This window comes from Melanotaenia boesemani, chromosome 24 (genome assembly GCF_017639745.1).
Source record: "Melanotaenia boesemani isolate fMelBoe1 chromosome 24, fMelBoe1.pri, whole genome shotgun sequence".
Lineage (NCBI taxonomy): Eukaryota > Metazoa > Chordata > Actinopteri > Atheriniformes > Melanotaeniidae > Melanotaenia > Melanotaenia boesemani.
In genome coordinates, this window is record NC_055705.1 from 23,201,367 (window position 1) to 23,228,903 (window position 27,537).

At 40.9% G+C, this 27,537-nt stretch overlaps 2 long non-coding RNA genes and 1 other non-coding gene across 3 annotated transcripts in view; all 3 read left to right on the forward strand.

Moving 5' to 3' along the window:
- The window catches only part of LOC121635382, a 27,051-nt gene extending 9,401 nt beyond the window's left edge, over positions 1–17,650 (forward strand). Inside the window, exons 3-4 of the long non-coding RNA XR_006009448.1 lie at positions 7,005–7,015; positions 17,586–17,650. This is a non-coding gene — a long non-coding RNA (uncharacterized LOC121635382). The remainder of the gene's footprint in view (positions 1–7,004; positions 7,016–17,585) is intronic.
- A 2,425-nt stretch (positions 17,651–20,075) lies between these two features.
- On the forward strand, positions 20,076–27,371 carry LOC121635383. The gene is made up of 3 exons (XR_006009449.1): positions 20,076–20,133; positions 20,678–20,848; positions 27,261–27,371. It is a non-coding gene; the product is annotated as an uncharacterized LOC121635383 (long non-coding RNA).
- On the forward strand, positions 23,549–23,621 carry trnak-cuu. Its single transcript has one exon. It is a non-coding gene; the product is annotated as a tRNA-Lys (tRNA).
- Positions 27,372–27,537: the final 166 nt, after the last annotated feature.

Genomic DNA, 27,537 nt, shown 5'->3' on the forward strand with positions numbered 1-27,537 from the left:
TGTTTCTCTGGTAGAAATCCAGCAGTTGGACACGAAAAGCGGGTAAAAGATGTCATGATCAAAGACCAGGACATGGTCTCTCTGGGATGAAGTCTAGAACAAATGGTGTATGCAGGCTATGGATAGCTGCAGGAAAATCTGATGAAAGAAAAACACTTTATCAGCTCCACCTGTTCAACTGCTTGTTATCATTAATCAACCACAGGACAGCAACTCAATTAATTTACATGTGAAGACATAATAAAATTAAATTACAAATAATAATAACATAATAGACCATAATATAATGATAATAAACCAACTCCAACTCAGCTGCTTTTTGGTTTGGACGTTACCGTCAATCTAAGCTCTCTGATTGGTGGAAAGTCTGACAGGAAGTGGCTTCATCATCATGTCCAGGTCTAAATAGAGGTCTCTTAGCAACATAGTAGTGATGGTGATGTTTTTATGGTGAAAATGTGATAAATAATGCTGTTATCATGGATCATTGTGTGTTTCCCATATTGTCTCTGTATAAATACTTTAAAAAAGTTGCTGGATTGTAAACCTCCTGGATGGGATAGAAATGCCAGGAAAACTTCCGTAGATCACCTAAAGGCTAAGCTGTCCACACACTACCAGTCCTGAAACACTGGTGGTAGATGAGGTAGTAAAATCAAAGTGCTTGCCGTGTGCTGTGGATATTATTTTGTTTTGCAGTGATAACTGCAGATAATACAGATCTGCATATAAATCCTTCTGTCTTCTCCAGGCTGTAAAATTGGGGAGAAGCTTAATTACTGGCTGCTAATTGAATGTCTGTGTGAGTGATGTATGGGGATGGGACTCCCCAGGACAGAATGGAAATGAAACAGTATTAAGCAGCCAAGTAGATAATCCATTTAGAGATGTCTGAGAAGCGAGGAGGATTAGTTAATGCAGAGCCAGATGCGGGGCTGTCAGAAGATGTCAACGCTGTTTGAAATGTTAAATGTTTTCATTTCCAGACTTCCCCTCTTCGTCGACAGGAGTTCTTCAGAACAGACTGTCAGGCTGGGTCCTGAAACCACAGGAAGGACCAGCTCTGGTCCAAAAAAGGCCTGAAGCAACCAGAAGGATGTCCAGCTCCGGTCCTGCAGGGTTTAGATCAGGGGTGTCAGATCCGGTCCTGCAGGGTTTAGATCAGGGGTGTCCAGCTCCGGTCCTGCAGGGTTTAGATGTTTCTTCCTGCAGCACCTGGATGGGATCAACACGATTGGGCAGAACTTGACGAAGCTGTTAAGGAGAAACATTTAATTAGCATCAGGTGTGTTGGAGCAGGAAAACATCTAAACCCTCCAGGCCCAGAGCTGGGAACCCCTGCTCTAAAACCTGCAGGACTGTGGCCCTCCAGGACTGGAATACAACATGGTTTTAGTAAATCCAGCTCAGGATGAAGTTTCAGACCAGCCTGCAGTTTAATCAGCTAAATAAATACACATTTTTAGTTTTTATTAAATTTTGAAAGATTAATATTCATATTTTCTTTATTCATCTCATATCAAGTCATCTCAAGTTTTTCGTTTGGTAATTAAGATTTTGTCCATTTTCTCTCCATTCAGACAAAAATAAAGTTTAGAAAAGTTCTCAGTGGGTCCAGATGGATGTTAGTGGAGTTATTTCATACGTTCGGAGCAGATTTACAAAACTGAATAAATTTCCATGTTCATCTCCAGGTTTTCCCAGTGGAGGGAGACGAGTGGAAAAAGAGGAGAGCTGTTAATAGATGCTGTTAGATGAAAGAGGAAGGATGCGTTTTAATTTCCTTCTAACCACCAGCCGGTGGATTAGAACTGCTGAACATCTCAGCTGTAACGTGATACTTCAGGCTGGAAAATAAATTGGTGAAGTGGTTTCTCTGCCTCCAGGAATGAACATGATGAACATCGACCAGTAAGAAAGGTTCTGTCTACAAAGTCAGCTGCAGCCTTCGGAGGGGGGAGTCAGGTTTTTGATGGGGGATGTTGGGTTTGGGGGTGCAGAGGTCGGGGGATCTGCTTTGTTCTGCTTTGCTTGGTGTCTCAGAACTTGGCAGCTTGTCATGAATCTGACTTTGGTGATCTCACTGCAGGGAACATAACAGACTCTCCACCAATTACTGCTGGCTTGGCTCATCTGTTGCCGGGGCAACACACCCACAGACGAAGGCTAATTTCTGCAGGTAATCTCTGGCTAGAAATCAACAGCTCCACACTCAGACCCTTCTCACTCTAACCTTCTATAAAATGTCCCCCTTACCTTCACCCTCCATCTCTCCCACTCCTTTTATCTGCTGCCATCATCTTTTCCTCCCTCCATCACCCTCCATCATCTGTTTCTCCAACCATTTCCCTCCTTTAAGTCCTTGAATCTTTCCCCTCTCACCATCTCTTGCTTCTTTTACCAATCCTCCCTCTTTTATCCTCCCTGTCATTCCATTCTTACCCCAGCAGGCTGCAGATGGACGCATAACTGCCTCCTAAATAATTCCACAGGTACAAGGTGAACCGTAGGACGGAAGGCATGCATGCATTTATATCCACATTTTAGAACTATAAACTTCATTTCTCCAACTCATTCTGCCGGATTTATTACTTTGTTTTAACCCTGTAAGACCTGAATTAATTTATTACACAAAAACAGAATAAAAATTACAGAAAGGAAAAAGAATGGAATAAACACTGAATAAATTAATAGCAATGAATAAATAAAGATAAATAATAAATACACAGATTAAAAAGCAAATAAATAAAATGTATTTGGTAGGAATTGAGGGGTTAATGGAAAATGTTTTTCCTCTAAACAGGTTTAACTTAACGTACACGTGAAAACTAAAACTAAAAAAAAAAAAATCTAATGGATCAAAAAAATATAGAAATTACTGAAGTAAAAGAAAAAATCATTTTAACTCTTTAACACCCAAAATCATATAAAAATTTACTAGAGTTTGAAAATACAGAGTAAATTACAAAAAAAGAAAGACTACAATAAGAATATATTAATAACAACAAATAAATATGAAATAAAAATGTGAAAATATGTAAATAATAGTAAATAAATAAATTAAATTAAATAATCTAATAAAAAATAATATAAAAAGGGCTGTGAGAGGCGTGAAGCGGGACACCAAGGTCTGTTATCTTGGGGGTCCTGGCTTTATGAATCACCCTTCCTCAGGACCTCTGCAGAGTCTAGCTTGTTCCAGGTTCTAGTGTTTCTGAATCCTGGTCCTGGTCCTGCATGTTGTAGAGGTAACCCTACTTTTACACACCTGAATTAAATAACTGGGCTGCAAAGAACTTGAGGAAGTTCATTAATCTGAATCAGGTGTGTTGGAGTAGGAACACATCTAACATCAAACATAGACGTAAAGCGACAAGGTGCTTCTGGGATGTTTCTGACACACGCAGCGGCGCATCCGGTGGGAACCAAACCGAACACGAACAGCGGCGGCGGCCACGGCGAATCCATAACGGGCTAACACACACCTGCTGGAAATGAGGGGTTAGACATGCAGGTCAGTGGGTCCTGAGGACCTTAGATTGTGAAACACTGATCTAGACCTCTTCATCCAGAAGCGTGTTTGCTTTATTCATCATCCTCATGTACTCAGTCATTTTCATTGGTTCAGTCTCATCTACAGTCTCATTTTTTTTTGTCTCACCTTCCTCTTGTGTCCCGCCAGTGTTTTCTGGCCATTGCCATGCCAACGTTGTTATTGAAACTCTATTCTTAATGCTTCACCTGGTAAAATAAAGGTTAAGTAGAAAATTAAATAAACGCCCAGCCAGTGCATTATGATAACAAAAGTCTAAAAGCCTAAATTCATTCCTAAAAACTGGAAAGAAAGTGGCATCAAACTGTGGAGGAAAGACCGAGCAGCTAAACTCACAGCAGCAGGTAATCCGGTCAACAGTTGCTCTGAAGGAGCTGCAGAAGTTGGACATCATGTCCACAGAAATGCAGGATATCTGGAGGCTGAGATGAAAAGCTGCAAAGATTTGCCAGATTTGATTGAAAACAACTGTTTTACCTGCATGTTATCCAGTACCAACAAAACAACAGCTGATGTGTTTTTACTTATTAAGGAAAGAAATCAGAATTTTTGTCCTTTTTCTTTATAGAAAGAGATCCGAATCCACCATGACGTCCTTTATCAAAACTTATTTTTCTCTTTCTGGAACTCGAGGACGGTCCTGCTGTTAAATCTGCTTAGTGAAGAGTCCGTCCTCTAGTAGACATCACATCTTCTTCTATTAGATTACAGTAGAAGTATAAATCTCTCCTCTCACTAACCTGCAGAGATGGAGATGCTTCATCCGGAGATAAAAATCTTCCATCCATGTTTGAAGCTTGTGGTGAGTTCAGTGGTGTATTTTCACTTAATTTAATTAGACCAGTTTTTTTCCTTCTTTTTTTTGGCTATTGTCAAAAAGTCATTTAATTTACTTTCATGCAGTTTTACTAAATAAATAACTGGAACCTTACAAACACTGTAGTTTCCTAAATATTTAAATGCTGAAGAAACATATCTATGATTTAAAAGATTAAATGATGATTAAAAGCTCCTGATGAGGATTTCCATCAGATCTGAACTCTGGATGCCTTTTAAAAGTTCACAGATTTAATAAACTTACTGAGTTTCCACAAGGTTGGATGAATATCTCAAGGTTGTCATGGTTGGTGGATTATAATGTGATGTGGGAATATCCATGAAGCAGCCAACAGAGGATCTCGTTTACGGCCAAACGGAGCAGAATGAAGGAGGAGGGAATAAAACAAAGTGGTAACATTTGACTTTAAGACTGAAATCAGCATTTTTTACTCATCACACGTCTCATTTCTGCTGAAGCTGTAAAACATCCAGAAAACCTGAAGGGTATGAAACATGAGAAGGAGAACTAGGGGAAAAAAAACAAAACTATATACATATAAATATATAAATATATATATATATATATATATAAATTTGTGTAATTTATTATCTTTTCATTTTTCCCAATGTTTATATTTTGTTTATATTGTTTTAATTAAAATTTGTTTTTGTTTAGCATTATTATTGACATTATGATCACTAAGATTATGGGGCTAATTTTTAGATAATATAATATAATAATAATAATAATAATAATAATAATAATAATAATAATAATAATAATAATATCTGGGGATGAATTAGAGAAGATTAAGGTTTAGGATCATCAGGGTTTATCTTCCAGAAACACTCAATAGAATCTAATATTTAATAGTTAAATAAATTCTTTATTAAAAAATACCAAACTACACCGTAAAAAAATTAACTGAGGTTACTCAAAATTATGGCAACAGAGTGACACTTGATGTAATTGAGTAATTTTAATTACCTACATTTTGATTAGAATATATTGGAAAAAATGAACTAAATTTAAATTAATTGCTATAAAACAGAACATAAACAAATGTGTTGGATCACTTTGTTGCCGTAATTTTCTTCAGTATAATTTTACCCAACATCTCTCCGTGGTTCCAGTTAGTTTAACTTTGGCCAACAGATTGTCACACACAAATAGTAAACAGGGAAAACATTTATTCTGTCAACAACATTTAAAAACGTAACTGCCCCCCTATGAATGAATATATTTCTGTAGTTACAAGGCCAGAACGTACTACTTGGGCTTAGTGGTGAACAACATTACAAACTAAGTTTGAACCCAACACCACCTGGACTACAAACAACTTTATTTTTATAAAACTTTGTCTGGAAAACTGTAAATTTGATTGTATAAGTGTTAGAATAAAACATTAGTGACAACGTTACTGAACATGTAATGAAAAAAAACAAAACAAAAGAGCTTTAAGTAACAGTGAATGTCACAATAAAAGACATTAAAAACAAAAGAAAACCACAAACTCAGCCTGGGTGGCTCCAACTGACCGGTGCATAACTGAAAGACTAACAGAGAGCCATGAAATGAAGCATCAAAGGTAATCACATCACATTATGGAGAGTGACCGCTCCTGCTTTTCACTCTGTAAGGGTCCATGTTTAAACTTGGCTGTTCTTTTTGGGGACAGCTTTGCACACAAAGTGTACCTCAGTTCTTTGGGATGCGCAAGGTCAACTGCATACGTCGATCCAACAAGCATGGCCCAAGCCTGAAGAACATTACCCAGAGCAGCAAGAACTCTCACCCCCTCCACCCCCTCCACCCCCTCCACCACCACACCAACACCATCACAGTCCTCTGACGGGTTGGTCGCCATTTTGTAGATTTTCATTCTTTGTTCAGTGAGGTCTTGAGCCACAGTGTCTCCATCAGCATCCTAAAACAACAAAAACAGTCTTTCTCTGTCACACCAAAGAAACATTAAACAAATCAATAGCTCTCAATCCCAGCGATCCTTTAAAGAAAAAGAAAAACTAAGAACCATAACGGTTTTAGTTTCAGAACACAAAATAGGCCATCTCTAAAAAGTCTTACTTATAGCTGTTTAGATCAGTGATTCTCTCTCGGGAGAGAGAAAGAGGCTCGTTAATGTCAAATGTGCTGGTTAGTTAAACCTGGTTGAGATGCAAATATACTGAAAACAAGTCCTGTTTCTGAAGAGATCCTTAAAAACCCTCTACTTTTAAATGAGAATCCATTTTAAACGGTCACGTTGGACATGCGGTATGTTACATGGACGGGGCATTGCCAAAGAATACCTGGTGGTCACGAAGTGTCTGAAGGATGTTTTGTCGTGGACATGTCAAAACATCCTGGTGTTGTTTGTGCTTATGCACCAAACAGCTGTTCAGAGTTCCACCATTTTTGGAGTTCTTGGACGGGGTGATGGAGAGCACTCCTTCCAGGGACTCCTTCATTCTGCTGGGGGACTTCAATGCCCACGTGGGCAATGACAGCAAGACCTGGAGGGGCGTGACTGGAAGGAACGGCCCCCCTGATCTAAATCCGAGTGGTGTTTTGTTGTTGGACTTCTGTGCTCGTCATGGATTGTCTATAACGAACACCTTGTTCATGCATAAGAGTGTCCACATGTGCAGTTGGCACCAGGACATATTGATACCTTGCAGCTGACGTCACAGACGCGTTCCACTGCGTTCGAATGCTTGCCGCCGCCATATTGAGTACCTGCACTGAGTACCTGAACCACACAGGTAGTCGGAGATGCCGTCAAAATGCTGTGCAGTTGGGTGTGACAAAAAGAAAGGAGACCGAGATATAGCTTTTTATCGATTACCAAAGGAAGAAGAACGTCGTCAGAGATGGCTTTCAGCGATCAGGAGGGTTAACTGGACACCGACTGCAAGTAGCCGTCTGTGCAGTGTATGTTTTATATCAGGTGAGTTTCAATGCAAGCTAGGAGAGCTAGCTTTAGCTAGCAGGTTTGATGAACAAACTTTTTAGAGAAGTGATTAGATTAAATCCGATTAGACCCTTTGTGCCACAAATGCATTGATTTACAGTTTTCAGTTTCTGTGTTTCTGCACAGACGTGGCCATAAATAAAACAACAGGGAAACCGATTCAAATATCCGCTGCTGTTTTACCGATCGTCAGTTATTATTAAGACGGCACAGACTGCAGAGAAGCGTCCGGATTTAATCTAATCACTTACTTCTCTAAAAAGTTTGTTCATCAAACCCTGCTAGCTAAAGCTAGCTCTCCTAGCTTGCATTGAAACTCACCTGATATGAAATGTACACTGCACAGACGGCTACTTGCAGTCGGCGTCCAGTTAACCCTCCTGATCGCTGAAAGCCATCTCTGACGACGTTCTTCTTCCTTTGGTAATCTATAAAAAGCTATATCTCGGTCTCCTTTCTTTTTGTCACACCCAACTGCACAGCATTTTGACGGCATCTCCGACTACCTGTGTGGTTCAGGTACTCAGCGCAGGTACTCAATATGGCGGCGGCAAGCATTCGAACGCAGTGGAACGCGTCTGTGACGTCAGCTGCAATGTATCAATATATATATATATATATATATATATATAAATATATATAAAAAACCTTCATTTATGTCCTAATTTTTAATTTAACTTAATGTTACATGCTTTCAGCAGGGCACCACAGGGAATTGAACCCTATCTCATTTCTGAGAGTACCATTACCAGTGCCTTTTGCTTTGTTGCATGATATGACAAGGTAAAGCAAACCCTGCAACAGCATTTTTGTTTTGGAATTTAAATTTAATTGTATTTTAAATTTTTTTTTTTACTTTGCTTTGTGATATTTTAAATAATCATTGAGGTATAAATACTAAAACTTTAGTCACTACATACATTTTTGTTTATGTTGTCTAAATGCAGGAAACACATAATGTATGTGTGTATACATTATATATATGCGTGTTTCTCTTGGATGTTTGTAAAACCTATTTGACATGAAAAGTTCTGGAGAACTGCAGAAGTTGTCCAGAGCCTGTATTCCTACATGATAAAATGATCATTAGAGCCGATGCAGACTGTTTTAACAGACATTTTGCACCGGGACTCTTGTCATGTACCATCATCTAAATGCTCCACCTGCATTTCTACATCAGTCTCCTGCAGTTTAGATTTAAAAGTATTGATCCCTGTCTAATGTCATCTCTTACTCCTTTTTTTCAAGCTGTTTCTTTAAATCTTGATTTGACTGTTGTAACAAGATTCTTGTTTTCCTCAGACATAAACTCTTTATTTGTTTTATGAATTTGAATTTTTCTAATAAATCTGATTTTTCTTTCATTGTCTTATCCAGTCTTATATAAGTCCAGCTCTACTTGGATTATCTGGTTAGTATTTAGCAGAAGTGACTCACTGTCCCATAAATCTATTAGTTCTGATAACAGGTTTAATTAATGCTGTAGCATCTGTTGCTGCTGTCTGAACAACATATGTCCATAGACGCTTTGGTAGGTTACTCTCCAATAACATACATCCTGTCATTTCAAATAAGGTTCTCCAACCTCTTTCGATCGTTCCATTTTGGTGAGGTGAGTAGGGTGCACCTGTCTCGTGCCTTATCCCATTACTCCTGAGTAAAGACTGGAACTCCTGTCCGGTAAATTCTGTACCGTTATCTGACCAGGTGCACTTTATTTTTCCATGCGGAGCTACATCTGCTACGAATTTTTAACTTGTCACTTTGTTTTGATAAAGGATGGAAAAGTCATCCCACTGTAATCATAGACTGTTCTCATCTTTATCTGCCGGTTAAACAGGACCGCATAAGTCTGTGTGTCCTAGTTCTAGCTTTAGCATCTACCTGCTTGTTTCTACTTTGTGTGAACTTGCCCCGTGTGCATGTTTCACAGTTTTGGTTCTTCTTGTCATGTTTCCCATTTTATCGACATTCCTTCAACCATCTTTTCGACTTTGAAACATCAACATTAAGTGATTAAGTGTCTTATGCCAAGTCTGAATATCATGACAACCATACACTTCATCAACATTTTTATCATCCATCGTGCTACGGTGAAACAGCCTACTGTACACATTTCTTTTCTCAGGTGCCTCTGCACGGTAACTTTTTAACTTAGCTTGCTTTTAATCATTTTAATGTAATTTATGATTTTATTGTGGTTCTTGCTATTTGTTGCTGCCTTTTACTATTTCTTCATATCTGTCATGCTTTTGTTTTTATGTAAAGCACTTTGAACTGTCTTGTACATAAACTGTGCTATACAAATAATCTGCCTTGCCTTCGGCATGAAAAGCACTTTATAAAGTTTTATCTGATTTTGGATTGATTTGGGAATTCTCCATCTCCTGCTGCAAGCTCTACATGTTTCTTATGTGTTGCACTGAATGGCTTTCTGAATACTTTAAGAGATCGGAAGAACTGGATGATGTCGAACTTCTTGGAGAAGTTCTTTAGTTTTCTTTGAAAACAAGACACGATCACGTCGTCTACTGATTCATCCATTAATCTCATGAGAATCAGGAGTTCAGTCTCTGAACAATTAAGCTCTTTTCTGATTTTACCTAAAATTTTTTTGCTTAAACTGTCTAAATCTTCTGGGCTGATAGCAAAATTTTCTCCTTGAACTGTTTCACAAATTTTTTCTAACATCCTCTCTTTGACGACTATGATGACGGCTTCTGGACAGTAGCTTACCTCAGACTTTTTGATTATCTGCTTCATCAGGGCCTGGATGAGCAAACTTATGGATGCTCTGCAGTCGTCCTCCTCTACATCTCCACATCCATCTTTGTCCATACGTCTGTGGTTATCCCCTGAGCCAATCAGATGAGACACAGCATCCTCCAGAGATTGCTCCTGATGCTCCAAATCTTCTGCCTGGGTGATTTCTGCTGATTTTTCCTCAGGAACTAATACATTTGTGGTTCCTGGTTCATCCTCAGGATTAAATTTCTCCACGTAGGTAATCTCATCTGGTTCATCCTCAGGAATAAATTTCTCCACAAAGGTAATCTCATCTGGTTCAACCTCAGGAATAAATTTCTCCACAAAGGTAATCTCATCTGGTTCAACCTCAGGAATAAATTTCTCCACAAAGGTAATCTCATCTGGTTCAACCTCAGGAATAAATTTCTCCACGTAGGTTACCTGTTCATCCTCTTCAGTATCAGAAGTTTCTGTGATAGCTTCTAACTGAAATGGCACCACTTTGGACGTCTTTTTCTTAAAGAAATTCTTGATCTTGCTCCACGGTCCTTTGCTCTTATATTTTTTGGTTCCTGGAGCAGCTCTCTCTTCCAGTTTCTTTATATAAGACTGTCCATTTTGCAGAGAAGTGACATATTTGTGTTGGTCAACTTCTGTTCTTTTAACATGGCCACTGTCCTTGACATCTTTGGCGTCTGTCACCCAATTGTTTCTAAACTTAAGGTGGCCTTCAAATTGAACATTTCCCTTATCACTGCAGGTAAATCCAGCTGTTTGTTCGATCTTCTCTGGAACTTTTTTGTCCGTCTTCTCTATAAGTTCACCAATCAGTTCAAATAACAGGTCGACCAGTTTGTCTGTGTATTTGTATTTGAGTTTCTCTGCAAGAGTGGGGAACGGATTATCATGTAGTACGCAGCTGTACTTTGTCACATGTTGGATGAATAAGTTATCAAAAATCAATCTGCTCCTGGAGTAAAAATGTTCTCTGACTTCCAGGACGTCATCAAAAGTTTTAGACACCGTGTTACTCACAGCGATGGAAAAATAATCAATGTTAAATCCGAGATCAGTTGGAAATTTGGACAAAATCGATGTAGAAAAGACTTCGGTTAGTTTCATCACCAGTTCAAACATCCTGGTTTTAGTGTCTTCATCAGGAGTTCTTAACACTAAAAGTCTCCATTGTTTTGGAGAAACAGACCTGAAGAAGTTTTGGACTAAAGGTCGAAGCATGTCCACAGTTATACGTGGGATCTCTTGTTTCATGTTCTTCATCTTTCTGTATATGTGTCTTCCTATCGTTGGAAAAAATACTAAACTTTGTGGAAAAAGTTAAAACTCAGAACTGTAAGAACCAATCCAGAAGCTGAGCTCTATGTTGGAATAATGGAATGTCATCAGGCCTTGTCTCAAAAAAGAACTGTTTTAAGCCCCGCCCATAACATGTCACAAAACAGTCCTTTGAAGTAATCAGATCAAAACTCCGCCCACAAAACGCATCAGCAACCCAGCAACAGTTGCTACGCTGCGCACTTTGGTTTTGTAGAGGATTCCTGCGCTGACTAAACGGTAGTTGGTAACCGTGGCAACAGCAACTCAGACGCCAGGCAGCAGACACCAGATCAGAGCAGCCTGCAGACTTATTTAACGATGTAGGAAACTATCTGTGGACTTTGACTGTTTGAAATAACATGTCGCGTCATCCTCTGGACACACACGAGCTGTAAGAGCTGCACCCGCCCTCTGAAATGATTTTTTGTGTCACGTAACATAACGTTAAGCAATCATCTCCCTTCTCTCCACTGATCTGGTCTAATACAACAGCTGCAGCCCACCGATCTGCAGGTTCTGTGTCAGAGCCGGTTAAGAGCAGCTGGAGACTCGCCAGATCATGTCTGTGATGTAATCATTAAGGGTTTCTTATCACTATTACATTACATTTACCTTTTATGTTTTCATTGTTTTTATGAGTTCATTAGTAGTTTGTTGACACCATAAGGGTTTTTGGGTTCCCTAGTTAATTGTGGTGTTCTCATTTATCCACTGTACAACTCTAACTCAGTGGTTACCCTTGTTTGATGCATTTGGTTTTGTTTCTTTTATGCTTTAATCTTATGAAATTTAATGTAATTTTTTTCTTTCTTAATGGACCATGGTATAAGCGGGATAATGCCCTCCGAGGTGTCCATTATCATAAATTAATGGAAGACGCGGAGGCGTGAACCATCAGAAGCAAAGCGGAGGGCTTTATCCCTTACTAAACAGTAAGTACAAAATGAGCAGATATTTAGGGTACATATGACATGAAAATTTTCCATTTCAACAAACAATATACCATTTGAGGAAATATAAAAGAATTCAAAGTGAAATCGGGTTTCTTTGAAACATTAACTGTTATCAAGTACACAAAACTATTTTAAATGAGTATACATCTTTATAAGAGATCAATTAATAAGTATTAAGTAAAATAATAAGTAAAGAACACCTCTATGATAAGAATAACTGGTTCCTAAGAAAAACACTTCTAAAGGCTCTATAAATGTACAAAACTCAACTGAAATAACCAAATAGCTGATTCTCCAATTAGCCATTTAGCAAGTTATTAGTAAGCTAGTTAGCTTACTAGCCAGTTAGGTAGCTAGTTAATTAGCTTTTAGTTAGTTAGCTAGATAACCAGTTAGCTAGTTAGCCAATTAGCTTGTTACTTTGAACATACAGATTAAAACACACTGGACCTACGATGGAAGTTTGGCTGTAAAACTGGACACAGATTAAAATCAAACATAAAGTTTTATGTTTGTTTGAGAGCATCATGAGATTTTTCCAATAATCAGTGTTTAGGATCAGGAACAAGCCAGTTTGCTGAAACCAGCTTAAGAAAATGAAAACTTGGTTCTCAGATGAATATTTAAAGTCTGTTTTCTTCAAGTCACTGGTTTCATCTTAAAAAGAGTAATCTGAGTATTCATTTCTTCAAAAACATTATTAATTGCAGCGGTCTTTAATATTCTGGCTTCAGTTCATCTGAACCACCATAACATGCAGATAATGGAAGAGCCTATTAGCGGCACCACAACCCCATCATTTCCTGATGGAGAAGTCATTATCTCTGGGAGGTATCGAACCTCAGGCTGCACGCCTCATTAATGGACACTGCAGATCCACAGAAGGCTGGAGCTGATAAACAAATGTTTTCCCACTCAGCAGGATGTTTTCTAGCATGCAGAGTAAAGAGGGAATTTCTAAACTGTGATTTATATAAAAGTAAAAATGAGTTAAATAAGTGGCTTGTTGTTATCTTACACATTGCTGAGGCTGATGTGGAGATCGCTCTGCTCTTAAATCTCCTAGTGGTGATACGATGACAGGAAACGGTTTCAGGGAAATCTGAGGATATATTGAACTGGTTTATCCAACATTGTCCTCATCTGAAACATAAACATATCTGACTATTCCACAGATATGCAGCAGGAACAGATGTAAAGTGCATGTTTGGGAGGGATGAGAGGATCTGAGACCTTTAAGTGTGATGCAGAGTGAAGCCGTGTGCTCGGTGGGATTTGTGAAGGGAATGACGATGGAAGAGCTGGAGCCAATCATGGATGAGATGTGCAAAGGCTCCTCCATCGCTGGTGCAAGTCCACGTCCATTCAACAAAACACAGCACTCCTGTAACTAAAGAATCACAAACAGGCTTAAAACTAAGGAAACATGAAGGCAGAAAACAGCAGGATGGAATCATCCTTCCCTCCAGAAACATCCAATTAGAACAAAAATATTAGAATGCATCACCTGATACAGAGAAGGCCGAACTGACTGAAGGAGGGTTTAGAACGAAATCTATAGTCCAGACCAGGGCTGCAACTAATGACTATTCCGATGGTCGATTAGTCACCGACTATTAAAACTTCTAGTCGACCAATCCGATTATGTATCTCATGATTATTAAATGGATCTTATTTCACTTTCAGCTTTGAAATCTTACATAAGGTTGTTAAGTAAGTCCGACCTGCCTCGTCTTTAAATGTTCGAGTGTTGCAGACGTACTTCCGTGGTACGCAAAGTCCGCTTTACAAACCTCACATGCATTTTATTTATTTTGTAAGTTTAACGTGAAGTTATTTTAGACTTTTGACTTCCTCTGCTGCCTTTTTATTCCCCTTTTATTTTTGTTTGTTTTTTTTTGTTTGTTTGTTTGTTTCGCCGACAATAGTCAACAGGTAAATTCGTTGTTGACTATTTTTTTGTCGACAACATCAACTAACCCCTCCATTCTCATGCTTGCAGCACATTCAGCGGTTACCCTGGCAACGGCATCTTGTGTTGATGTTGTATTACCAAATGCAATAGTTTTACATCGGGGATCCAGTCAAGTTGCCGTTGCCAGGACACGGATATTTTCTACTTGACATCTTGTGTGTAAGAAGTGTTGCAGGTGTTGTGTAAGTTTGATTGCTGTAGGATTGTGTAGTACACTGGCTTTTGTACCAAGTTTATGCAGCACCATTCGGATTATTGGAATGACCTTTGACGCTGACACGGTCTTCTCTGAAGATAGTTCAGTTGTTGCCAAGTTGAATGGTCAAAGAACCTCTAGGCATTCACCAATGGTGTCATATTCAGTACATGAGAGGGGGGTGACATCAGCGGCCAGAGACGTGACCGCGGCCTCAACAGGTTCACACTGCTCATGAAGGCGCTGCAGCATGGAAAAGGTTGAGTTCCTCTAGAATGAGCTTATGTGCTGGCTTCTGGAGTTGCTGCTGGGTTTCCACCAGGCTCCCTTTGGCCTTGACGCTGGATCTGAAGTAGGTCACTATTCTTCTCGCCTTCGTCCTGATGTCTGCCAAAGCCTGTGTTTGTTCCAGTGACTTCTTTACAACCAGATTCAGGCTGTGTGCAAAGCATAGCACATTCCTCAGTCCCATTAGCTTCCTCATTAACTGCATGTTTGCTGCATTGTCTGTGATGAGACAGTGGACCTTTTTCCTTAAATCCCTATGCAGTCAACTGTCAACAGTCAACAAGATGCAAGGCATCTCTCAAATTCTCAGCTGTAAGCGACTGCTTAAAGTGGCTGACACCCAAGAGAACACTTGCTAGCTCCATATCCTCATTTACATGGTGGCAGGTGACCCCAAGGTAGCCATCCATGGCAACAGATGACCACATGTCTGCTGTTAGGCTGACCGCTTCTGCCTTCTCCACAGCTTTGATGGCATGTTCTTTTTCCTCATCATATTTCTTCTCCACCAATACTTTCAAAGCCTGGCGAGTAGGCAGGGTGTATGTGGGGTCAAGCTTCTGAACAAAGGCCCCAAAGGATGGCTGCGCATCCATAACGATCATGCCCACCAGCGCCTCATCCAATTCAGCTTGCCGCCCTATAAAGTAAAATAATTTACATATCATCACCATCCTACAGCAATGGCATAAGTAATTTATTGTACAATAATTATTTATTTAGCCTAATTAATCATTTTGTGAAGCTGGCCACCTCTAATAATATCACCAACATTGTTAGAAGAAAAGATCAGCTAATGAACTGCTCATCTGAGGATGTTGGTGACAATATCAAATGATGATTTAGGCAAAAAGATATTTAAATAAAAATGACTTAGGCCATTATTTTAGGAAGGTGATGATATTGAACAGTTGTTAACCATATTTGACCAGTACTGTAGCATATAGTGAAGGAATTTAGAATCCTACCTTGACGGTTTGCTGCACCACCAGGAGCAGGAACAGCAGCAGCAACAGGTGTAGGTGTTGTCTCCGGGTGTTTGGAACACAAATGCTGCAACATCACCGATGTGTTCCTGCTGTACGTTATCTCCTGAGCACATATGAAGCACTTGACTTTTTTTGGTGAAATCAAGTCAAAGTTTCCACGCGTAGGAACGTAGACGCTTGGGTGGCTCTCCCTCCATCGCCCTTCCTCTCTGTCTCACTCAGACACCACACCTTTCACTCAGACACAGTCTACACACAATCTCTTACAGCCCCTTTTAAATCATTGACAGATTGAAAAGCCCGGCCCCTTCCAATTTCCACGCGCTGATGACATAACCTTTGGTCTATCACGTGACTTTTGGCTCGCTGAATCCTGCTCAGAGACAATGCTCGCAACATTTCCGTGTCACATGCTCGACACGTGATCGAGCAGATCGAACATAACATCCCCATCTGTGGTGACTCTGCAGTGATTTGCGTAGATCAGAGGCGTCCAGCTCTGGTCCTCAACGGCTACAATCCTGCAGGTTTTGATGTGTCACTGCTCCAAAACCACCTGACTCAAATTGATGAGTCATTGTGCAAAACTTAATAGGCTGTTTTATTTAATTTGAGTCAGGTGTGTTGAAGCAGGAAACATTGGAAAGTCTGCATGACAGCGGTCCTAGAGGACCGACTTTGGACACCTCTGGTGTAGAAAGACAAGAGTTGGCCACCAGTGTTAAAAATGTTTGGCTTTGTTTTTAGTTTATTGACTGGTAGTCTTGTTTTCTCTTCTGTTTGGTCAAACATAAAGCCCTTTTGGCTGCTCTTTAAGTTGTTTTGTACAGTTGTACTATTAATTTAGAATTGTTAAAGTCAGAATGTGTTGGGCTAGTTTAATTTAATCGTAATTGTATAGAGTTTTTTAAGCTATTGGAGCTGCTTCACTTATTAACAGATCAGCAGGCCAGTTTTTCATTCACCCGTTTGTTTAGTCCTGGTTTTGTTTTTAACTGGCTGATTTTGAGTTAGACCATAGCGTTTCTATTGTGTGTTTACTTTGAGCAGCTTCGCTAAACCCAGCACTTGCCATTTGTTCTCCATTTTTCCTTTAAAACAATAAAACTACTTGCTTCCATTATTAACATTTGTCCACAGGTCTTTTCTTTTGTTATGTCTTCTCACACCCTATCGTGGGTCATAACACACTGAAAAAGGTTATTTCTGTTCTCTGTACACACATCTGTTCCACATGCAAATCTGTTGACAGAATTTAAGGGCAAGTAACTAATTACACTTTAATTTCTTTCTCAACTCCAGTCTTTCATTCTCACTTATAACCTAAAAAAATTAAAATGAACTGAACTTTGAACTCACTCATGAGAAGCTCATGTGCAGACAACCTGTTATTTTCAACCTATAATAATACCTGTAATACAGGCTGAGGTTATGTTTGTTGGTGGAAGTCTATTTTATACCCAATTATGGCACCCTTACCTTTAAACTAATAACTTCCTGATCACATAATCTTCCACAATGAGATCTACTGTATATATATATATATACTTCTTTCTTCATATAACAGTTATATAACAATAACAGTTCCAATTTAGAGCCAGACTGGTGCAGCCGTTGGGATTTCTACGTGGGCAGCAGGTAGCGGTTTTTCCATGTTTTACCTTTAATTTGCAGGACTGGAAAACTTTACCTCAGTAGTACACGGTACATCTATGACCTCGATGGGGGCTGGTGGCTCACAAATAATCTCAAGGGAGAAATTTCCTTCGTCTTTATCTGCTTGTTCTCTGACAGCAGTTTCCCCAAATGACACAGAACCTGTAAGAGAAGTAAAAGAAATGTTGGGATGATGCTGAACTACCTGTAAATGTGCTGGATGTACAAACTGACCAAGAGGCATGAAAAACAGGAGCCTCATTCAGACACACACGGACCAAAACTGCAGCATTTGGTTGGTGTAGGAAACGTGATTTAACACAACCACTACAGAGTGTTTCTGTTCAGGTAAATACAAAAGATCAGAATAAATAAAAGATATAATAACAAGGAAACACACAACATGATCACCTGTGTGTTTTCCTCGTTTCCATGGCGACACAGCTAGAGTGCATGGAGCGCTCTGTCTGGGTTTAATCTCCAGGGAAGGGATGCCACTCAGCACAGACAGATCTGTCACCGCCTACAGAGTAAACACAAACAACATAAACAAACTGAACTCTGAGACCAGATATGAAAATAAAAAGGTTTTTCGTGTCCGTGTGAAGATGATGATGATGATGACAGTAATTATTTGTATATGTGCTCATACCCTGACAGTGACTTTGTTCGGGCTGTGGTTGGGGACATGGAGTTGAGTGGATGTGGTCTTCCCAACAGGACAGCGTAGTACCAGGTGGTCGACAGGTAGGGGGGGCTCGCCCACGCCTCTGAGGGTAAACACCAGCTCTCTGCTGTCACAGTCATTATATAAGGACAGCACAAGTTAAAGGACCTCATCACAGCTTTTATAAACCTGTCCATCGTTTCCACTGACAGCTGTCGTGTTGGAACCACACCTCCTGTCCTTCAGGTGCAACACCTTGATCAGACAAGCACCCTAGAAATAAATAAATAAAAATCTGCAGACTAGTTTGAATATTTAGACTCTTTTTAAAAAAAAAATACAAAATCAAAAACCTTTCCTTACAACAGAATAAATTCATAATTTTATAAAAAGTTTTAAATTACTAAAAAGTACAAAACCAGCTGGGTTTTTATCTGTTTAATATCTAGTTCATTTAAGGACATATAAAAGGTAAAAAATAACAGTTTATGGGATGTTATCCTGCAACTTATCAAGAGTGTATTTGGTAGAATTGGGGCATTAATAATTGTTTTTTTAGTCTCTAATCTTGTTCTGCTTTTTTCACACTAAAAAACTTTCTGAGACCAGGCTGGCTTCTCACAAGTCAGGAAAAGGCCATGAGGCCATATCTAAGTGTGTTCAAGTTCCAGTGGCTGCAGTGCAAAGTATTATTAAAAAATACGCGACGTTTTGCACTGTGGGAAATCTCAGAGGACATGGTTGGAAGCCAAAAGTGACACCTGTGCTGGCCAGGAGGATAGAGAGAGGGCTGAAAAAGAATCCAAGGATCACCGGTGAATCCTGGTGAATCTGGTCTCTGCTGGTGGAAGACAGTCCAACGGACAATTCACACTGACACAGACCAAGGAGGACGCCACTTCTCCAGATAAGGCACAGGAGAGCCCGCTTGGCCTTTACAAATGCTCATCTGGACAAAGAAGAAGACTTCTGGTCTTCTGTTTTATGGTCAGATGAAACAAAAATATTGTAGTTATTGCTCATTTATTACTTATTTAAATAATGGAAAAAAATCCCCAAAATACATTTAAGCATATTTTACCAAAGTAAGAGCTGCAGTAAGATCAATATGAGATGGTTTATTAGTACTGTGAGTTTGGTGGCACAATGTCATTGTAGTTGTTTTGCTTTCATATTTTTTCGGTGTTGCCATTTGCAGACGGTCCCCTGCCCAGTGGAGGACCAGCAGGCTGCAAAGAGGCCAAAGCAGGTCCTCCAGCTGCAAAGAGGCCAAAGCAGGTCCTCCAGCTGCAAAGAGGCCAAAGCAGGTCCTCCATGCTGCAAAGAGGCCAAAGCAGGTCCTCCAGCAGGTCCTCCAGCTGCAAAGAGGCCAAAGCAGGTCCTCCAGCTGGAGGACGGCTCGTTTTAAAGACATTACGGTTGGAGCTCGCAGTCTACGTTGCTGTGGTTGCGGTGATGTGTCGGTTTTGTAGAAGCAAAGTTCCGTTGATGAGTTATTGATCTGTGAATATCTTTCTAACTTTACCGAAGTTAGCTGCAGTTAAAAACCGATGTTTTATCATGTTTATTAACGATGCGCTGGTAGAAATGTACAGTGCAGTTCACTGTGCGGTTTATAGAAGGAATGCTGGACAACACGACGTTCTTATATCAATGTTAATGCATATTTAAAATGGTTAGTAGCCGCGATGTAAAGATATTATGTCCAAACATGCAGGCGCACAGCTTAACCAAGCCTTTCATTTAGAGGGTTTCCATCATTTAACTGAATTAGTTTCTATCGTTAATTTCTTCTCAGATGTTCATTTTTCTTCATGTTGTTGTTCAGATGTTTGTTTGGAGTTGGTGTAGTTGTGCTTCCCGCCAGTAGATGGCAGCAGCAGCCTGGTGATGGAGGAGACTGGTTTGTGATCCTCCACATGAAATACGGTCAGACTCCAGAAAAACAAAACAAAATGAGCTGCAAACACTCACCGAGTTCTGTATGTATCCTTACATGTGAGATATAGAGATATAAAAGCGCTTATTTATATTTGTGTTGTGGTTTTTTATGTGTGTGGAGGACGTTAAAGCTAGCTAAGCTAACGTTAGCATGTCACACTTCTGCTCCGTTTGACTTGAAGTTGTAAAAATAGTTTTGTTTCTATCCTTATTAGAAAAGTAGAGCTAAATAAAATTGAACCCTCAGAGAATCTGTTAAATCTGTCGGCCCCTTCGTGTAGCAATTTTAGCAGGTTTAAAAAGATAATTAATTACAGAATTTACTCAGTTTTGTGTGTTTTAAGAGTTCAAACTTAACACAGAAGTTAACATGACGTACAGTTTAAAGCTTTGCCATTTGCACAGTATTTTGCATTTATTTGATAGTGTTTTAATTTATATTGAGTGTCCCTGTGGTGTCTGTATTAGCGTCATGTAAAATAATTAGGAAATGGAGAAAGAAAGTTTAATACTGAAATGTGAAAAAAAGACTTGTTCGTGTGATGCTTGCTCAGTCTGGACATTTTTCTGCATTTGCTCACATAGGATAGACTGTGGATCGCCAGCATCTACACAACAACCAGCTTTGAAGCCCTGCGGCAGCACCAGCTGCAGGTTGATGACCAGCAAACACACTCTGAAGAACTCTTCATGCATTTATTTCTGAGCCACAAACACCTGCAGGGCAGCAGGGATCCTCCTCCACACTCCTGACAGGTGAGTTGATAAAAGACAGCATCAGTGCAGGAAACCGCTGAAATACAGGCTGAGTCCTTCACAGCTCAGCGTCATTAAGTAAACGCAGAAACATCGTAACTACAAAATATTCTGATTATAGAACGACCAGTCCAACGAGAAGTCTACAAAGTCGATCATTGAACTGTGACCTAGAGCAGAGGTCCTCAACCTCCAGTTTAATGTCAAACAGTATGTTCACGGACCTTTCTTTAGATAAATGACGACATAAAAACAGGCATTTTCTAAATAAAATAATAAATGTGAATCCACTGTGTAAGCAACTTTATTAGCAGCGTCCTCATAACATTGTAATAACATCATGAGAAATGGTCTCTCATCTCCACACTTTCTGGTCATAATGGAAAAGTTAAACATGCCTTTAATATAAGATACCACACAAAAACAAATATAAAGGACATGAAAATACAACAGACCACAATGTTAAATCAGTGTTAGCCCTGAGCGAGACGTCCCACCTAGGGGTGACGGGAGACAACGATACTCGAAGTGTGTCCAGTCTGTTCCGTAGTTTTGTTTTGGTTGTTGTAACCACAGAAAACCCTTCACGCTTCACGTAGGTATGATGTCGGAAATGGCAACAGGGTTTTCATCTCTGTATCTCAGGGTTTTCTGCCATGACTTTAATCCAGAAAACCGGCAGAGTTTTTGTCTCAAACAGGCTGCCGTCGTTTGCGATCTCCAGCAGCTGATCTGCTTCTTGCATAGACATGCTCGATTCCCTGGTTTGTTCGCAGATCCGTTCCCTGGCAGTTCGTGGGTCTTCTGTTGTTGGAAAGTAGCGCTCGAACGCTTTTGAAAGCAAAGACAGGTGATCCTGCACCAGCTGGGAGAATGAAAGCTCCAACTGAGCCTCTTCCAAAATCCCTCTAATGTTTGAAACACGTCATTTATACCTCTGTTCACACGCCTTCCCCACAAATCCAGTTTGGCTTTAAATGCAGCTACTTTATCTGCCAGCTTGAAGACAGTTATTTTCCCCTGAAGTGACAGATTGAGTTCATTGAGCAGGTTGAACATGTCACACAAGTAAGCAAGTTTTTTTACCCTCATCACTGAAATGTGCAGCTAGAATTTTTTTCTGAGAGGAATCTGTGCAGCGGCTCTCATTCAAACACTCCGGCCAACGATCTCCCTCGAGACAACCGTCTTATTTCTGCTCCGCATTCATTTCCTCACAAAGCTGCCCGAACAGGTGCAAGTTAAGAGTGTGTGCGTTGATGTGGTTAATAACTTTAACATCATCCAGTACACATTTAAGGTCCAGTGGCATTTTTCTGCTAGCCTACGTTTCCCTGTGAATGAAACAATGTGTAGACTCACATTCAGGTGCAGCCTCCTCAATCCGAGCAGGTAAACCAGCTGTCCGGTCATGGCAGCAGCTCCGTCTGCACATATGCCGACACAAAATGACCATTTCAGTTTTCCTGACGTATAATCATCCAGCGACTTGAATAGTTCTGCTGCTGGGGCTCTGGTTGGCAATGATAGTGCACATAACATATCCTCGTGCACATCCTCTTGATAAATGTTTCGCATATAAACAAGAAGCGTTGCTTTGTTGTCAAAATCTGGTACCAATTGACCCAGGGACCGGTACCGGTCCGGGGCCCGGGGGTCAGGGACTTCTGACCTAGAGGGTCTTGGTGCCAAGTGGACATGTGGACATTCTGTCTGGTTACCACTCGGATTCAGATCAGGGGAGCCGTTCTTCCCAAAAACACCCCTCTAGGTCTCACTGTCACTGCCCACATGAGTATTGAAGTCTCCCCGCAGAACAAGGGAGTCCTTCAAAAGAGTCCTCTCCAACACCCCATCCAAGTACTCCAAAAAGGGCGGGTACTCCGAACTGCTGCTCTCATCCACTGGAGTAAACCATAATATAGTGGCACCAAGTTGGAAGGCAATGAGTAAGCCCTAGACCTGCTCGGTGCCTCTCCCTGGGAGAACTCCAGAATGGAAGAGAGTCCAGCCCTTCTTGAGGACAGTGGTTCCAGAGCCCACGCCGTGCATCGAAACCAGTCCAACTATATCTACCCGAAACCACTTAACATTGCACACTAGCTAAGGCTCCTTCCCCGCCAGGTAGGTGACGTTCCATGTCCCTAACACTAGCTTCTTCAGCCAAGGATCAGACTGCCAGGGTCCCCGTCTTTTGCCGCCACCCAGCTCATATTGCACCCGACCCCTATGGCCCCTCCTGCAGGTGTTGAGCCCATGTGGGGGGCATGTCACCCTTTTGAGCCAAGCCGTCCGGGCAAAGGCCCAGCCACCAGGAGCTCGCCTTCGTGCCCCACCTCCAGGCCTGGCTCCTGATTTGACTCTATTGAGCTGCACTCCGCTAGAGACCTGTTTGCCCCCGAAAACAAAGCTTCTAGGACACGCAAACTCCACCACGGTAAGGTGGCGGCTCAGGCAGGGGTCACTAATGTGTTAAGTTTGACAGCACTCGTTTTTTCACATTGCTTATGAAGTATCGGAGCGCTTTTATGAGTACCAAGTACTAATACACTAATACCAGATACTGGTATCATTGCTTCCCTACTTATAACACTTGTAGCATATGTGTGTGTGTGTGTGTAAATATAACTGCATGTATTCTAGTGTGTGAGTAGAACAGTGATCTGTGATGTGTTGAGACGTGTGTGAACCTGGCACGTGGCCCGGCTAGCTCAGTCGGTAGAGCATGAGACTCTTAATCTCAGGGTCGTGGGTTCGAGCCCCACGTTGGGCGCTATGTTCTTTTTTCCACCTTTGTCCTTCATTTCTAGTAACATGGATGTGTTCTGACATGTTTCTCAAACCTGACGTTTTAGATTAAAGATCATTTTAAGGGTCAAATATCCACATTATATTGTTAGTATTACTGATAGTATGTACCACATATATACCGTATAAATAAAGTTGCCTGGTCTATAGTACTAACATTATTTTTTTTTTGTTAATGATATTATTATTTGCATTATAATCATTATTATTACCGAACTGATTGGAAGCTACATGATTAAATAATGTTGATTTGCTAGGAGGGGTAGGACAAAATAACTTTGTACTTCCTCACACTCCTTGAATATGAAAGTGGGTTTGGTGGCAGTGATAGCCCTCCTGCTGTAAGGTGCCACAGACCGGGATCCAGGCACATGGTTGAGCTGGATCGTACATGATTCCCTCTGACAGTTCTGGGTCACTCAGGCAGCCGTGGAGCATATGGCCTCTCTGGATGCGCCAGGTCTTCAGCATTGATGACTTGAACAGAGAGACATTGTCTGGGTCTGTGGCCAGATGAAAGTGTCTCAGGACTTTTTCCACTCTGTCGAGAAGCTCAGTGGGGGGTGGGATCCGTGTCCTACAATGCTCACAGATGTTGTCCAGCTTGGCGTAGCTGGACATGACCCAGAGGCCAGCGTGACTTTCCGTGCAACTTTTCCGTAAAGTCTGCATATCCATCACTTCTGATGTCCCAAATTTCCCTCCAAGTGTTTTTGCTCTGGTCTGCTGGTCTTCTGAAGAGGCTGCTGCTGAACTCTCTTCATAGCTTAGAAACTAAGGCTACGTCCACATGGCACCGAAGCCGGTTCAGGTGTGAAAACGGTGGCGAAAACTAGTAGAAAGGCTTCAACATCCCCACGACACTGCTGTAGTACATACTACAGGCTGTGGGGGCGCTAAAGAGTAACAAAGCTAGAGCAGAACAAGGCATGCACAGACTCACTGCGTGTTGCAGGAAGTTCACATCGGAAGCAGAGAAGAGAAGAAGCTGAGGATTCACTGCGAGGCAAAGGAGAAACATTTCTTTGGACCAATGAAGAAGTTGAGCTTCTTCTTCAAAAATGCTGGACTACAGCATAAAAACTGGAGGAAGGGTGGATGGGGAATCAGCCCGTATTCGTCACATTGACGTCATATCCTCCAGTCGTGCGGCTTTGCTGTAGGCACATTAACGCAGACGGTAGAGGAATCAAACCGATCCACCTCGGTACCTGGCTTCAGACATGGTCGGGTTCATGGAGGCTAATCTCTGGCTTCCTGGCTTTTGCAGTTTTGCTGCAAGCTGGCGTCGTGGGGACGGGCCCTAAGTACATATCTCACAAAGCTTGATAAACTGGCTTTGGCATGCAAATACACGCTTCCTCTTCCTTCTAAACATTTCTGATGAAGTACAAAGTGCAGCCAACATCGTTCTCCAGAAGCCACCTGAAGGACTTCTCATCCAAACTGCAGGATGTACCGCGCAGGAGGCCCGGGTTTGATTCCCGGCCAATGCAGCTTACTCTTTTTATTATTGTTCTTAGTCCCCATCCAAACAGGGATGAGGTTTGGTCAGATTCACACTACAATTAGCAGCATTTTCAGTTTCTCCTGCAGGCCCCCCTCCCTTTACCATAGTTATTCACCCCACTTACTGACCTTTTGTTTTTCAAATGAGGTGGTCTGCATGTTGCTCCCCCACCTAGGTTACAAATGCAAGATGTACCTAACTTTCCCTTCAGGTCAGATCTGTAGAGATGATACAAACCAGGGAATTAAGCATGTGTGTTGCTCCAGGACAGGGATGTTCGAGACTGGGAGGAAAAACCAGAGTTTACCACTAGTTTAAACTCGGCTACACTACTGAAAAAGTAGTAATGGTAAAGATGGAAAACAGCAAGTAAAAGAAGGAAAGAAGGGAAATGATGAAGGAAAACAAGCCAGTAGGGAAAGAAGGAAGAGACAGATGAGATGATAGAGAGGTAGTAAATACTACAGCATCATCTTTACTCTGGAAATTATAAGAGACTGAAAACAGTTCACGTTCATCCTTTTGTTGCAGAAGATGTGCACTAAAGAGCAGGATGTGGAGATAAACAGCAGATGTCTGGAAGTAAAAGTTTAATAGGATTTTAGAGATCTTGTTTACATGGTCGCGTTTAAGACTGAAAATAAATACACATCGAAACTCATTTTACAGTATTTGGCTTTAAACAAGGTGACTTATGCTCAAGAAGCTTAAATAAAAAGCCGTTTTAACTGTGTTGGTTGTTTATGAGGGTGTGGGCTGAGCCCCCAATGTTCCCAGGTCCAGGAAACGCCCCTGGTCTCTGCCCTAGTTTCCATCTTCATGCTTCTGTGTTATGGCAGATTCTCAGATATTTAATGAAGTTTGTTGGCTTCACACACACATCAGACTGCACATCGTTGCTGTTTGTGAAGCTGAAATATCTCCGCTTATCGCTGTGTGTTGGATGGATTTATGAACAGTGGGTGAACCGCGACGCTGCCCACTGGGAATCCTCCTGAACCTCTCAGTTAGCCGGCATTGCTCTTGATGTGACAGATTTATTAAGATGATTTTAGTCTGTAGCCGTCCATTCCTCATATTGTGCACACACAGATAAATTCGACTTTTGGTCCAGGTCTAGGTGGAGCAGCTGGTCTAGCTCAGTGCTCTCTGTGGCTGAGCTCATTCACTGCAAATAACCTGTTTTCACCTCACGTTTGGCCGTTGAGGACATGTGGCCATGTTCTGAGTCTGAGTCTCGTCTTGCTTCCCCTCCCTCAGCTGCATGGCCATCCTCCTCCTCACTGCTGTTGGGAAGCTGTAACTGCCGTCCGTCTGCTCTCCACTCTGTTCTGTGCTTACTTTCTTAGAAAAATATCATCAAATTTGTGGTGCGGCAGAATTTTGTCATGGAAGCAAACTTCACTGACAGATCAGCTGCACGTTGACTAACAGCTGATTCCAACTTCTGTTAACAGAACATTTTTTCTCCATACTGGAGCAGTTTAAGTTATCTTTATTTTCAGAAATCTAATATTCATTTTGACATTCTTAAAATATATTATCTTTATTTCCTAAAATGCCTGTGTGCTTTTTTTGCTTTAGTTCTTGTATTTCTTGTTTCCATTGCTGTTACTTTCTGTTTAACATTGAAGACCAGTTTTTTGTGTACTGAGGTCAGTTTTTTATTACAGTGGTTCCTCATTAATGGTGGGAGTTATGTTCTAAAAATAACCTGCAATAGAACAAAGCAAGCATGTAAAAATTGAACTAAACTAAAAACAATCTGTGAAATTGCGAGGCTGCGAAAGGTGGACGGCGTTATAGCGAGGGACCACTGTATGGGGAAAGATTCTACATTGAATTAAAAAAACTAAAATTAAAATGATTGTTTTGATTGAAATTGAGATCTTGATTATTTAACACAATTATTCATTATTCACTTTAATAATATGAATTTACTGAAGAATAGTTGAACAATAGCTGTTAAACAATGTTGTTTTTAGGATTTCCAACATTTTAGAAAACAAATTTTTCCCATAAGAGACCATTAAAGTTAAGCTTTGTATTGACAAAGTGCAAATACCGATAAAATAAGATGAGTTTCCTCCTCAGGGTGGCCGGGCAGAAGCTTGGTGGTCCGGGAGGGGCTCAGAGTAGAGCCGCTGCTCCTCCACATCCAGAGGAGCCAGATGAGGTGGCTCGGTCATCTGGTCAGGATGCCTCCTGGACGCCTCCCTGGTGAAGTGTTCTAGCAACGTCCCACCGGAAAGAGAAGGCCAAGGACACGCTGGACAGACTACATCTCTCGGCTGGCCTGGGAACGCCTCGGGATCCCTCCGGATGAGCTGGAGTCCACACATCACATGTCAGAACAATCTGATATGCTTTT